Below are 1,393 nucleotides of genomic sequence, written 5' to 3'. Positions count from 1 at the left end.
GGCACGTTTACTAATCCTCAAAGGGAATCACTCATTGGGGATTGATTCCCTTTCTCCTTCACTTTGGCCGTTTACCAACCAAGAGGGAATGCAAACTAGTGGGTCCCGCACACAAAATCAGGATTGAATCCCCCCCCTTCTCATTCCGGTGGGGGAGTTGGTATTGATTACTGAATATGGGTGAATGAATTTTTCATTCCCAAACTGTCCTTGGTGAGTTATTGTTAATCCAAAATTGCCCATCTAAAAAAACCCTACTTACCAAAACCTCATCTTGCGAAAGTCAAGCTGCCTCTCTGCTCTGCTTCGTCATCGCCTTCTACCACTTCTTCGCCTCATCCTTTGTTTGGTCAAGCCGCCTCTTTGCTCTGCTTCGTCTTCGCCTTCTACCGCTTTTTCGCCTCATCCTTTGTTTGGTCAAGCCGCCTCTCCACGCCTCTGCTTCGTCTACCTTGGGGAAAACTTTTGCCTTCTACCACTTCTTCTTACGTCTTCTTCGTATCCAGGTACGCATTTGTCTTCCTTTGCTGGGTTCTATAGTAGTAGTGAACGCTTTGCTTCTCCCTTTATTTGCTGGATTGATTTCAATCCCCTTAATTTATGTTCTCGTTGGTTTGTGGCTGTTGCAATTTCTTTCTTTTTTTGTTCTTTTTCTGGGTGAATTTTGTTGTTCTTATCTGACTTGAAACTCTAGATAAGTTAAATAGGTTAGCAATCAATTATATGAGAGTAATTTATAGTTTAAGCGAATGACATGATAGGAGCACAAAGTGCTACGATATTAACGTATTTCCTACCTTATTTAGTTATGTTATTCTCTTAACATTGTCATTTTAAACATGTTTCGTGATTGTAAAGGTAAAAGAACGGAAAAGTGAAAAAGGAAGCTAAAACCGGCGGATTAAGAAGGATAAGTCGTTTAGGAAATTTTCCTGTTTTGATAAGGAGAAACTTTCCTATTTCATTTTGGGAAACTTTCCTATTTTGATTGGGGAAACTTACTAACTTTGAATCTTTCCTATTTTGACTTTCCTGAATTCTTTTGGAAACTTTCTTTCCTCTTGAGACAGGGATTCCACATGAAGCAAGGAAACCAAATCCTACATGGATTAGGCCGAAATTCTGTCACATAAAAGGAGGAGAATGACACCATCTTTTTAGGGTTTCCAGCCGAATTTATATGGAGATAATGTAGCAAACATCAAGGAAATTAAGGAAAATTCTTACCTTTTATTTCTCCATATAAATTCCTAATATTCCTAAAGTTTATATCTGATTTATATTCCTGTTCTAGGGACATTAAATGGCACAAATATGGAAGAATTATCAGCAGCAAATCGGCAATTAACAAGGAGAGATTCAAGCCGATTTCAATTTGGAAACAAGCAATGTA

Source organism: Fragaria vesca, linkage group LG4 (genome assembly GCF_000184155.1).
Source record: "Fragaria vesca subsp. vesca linkage group LG4, FraVesHawaii_1.0, whole genome shotgun sequence".
NCBI classification, from domain to species: Eukaryota; Viridiplantae; Streptophyta; class Magnoliopsida; order Rosales; family Rosaceae; genus Fragaria; species Fragaria vesca.
The sequence above is the reverse complement of the archived record's forward strand: the minus strand, read 5'-3'. Positions refer to the sequence as shown.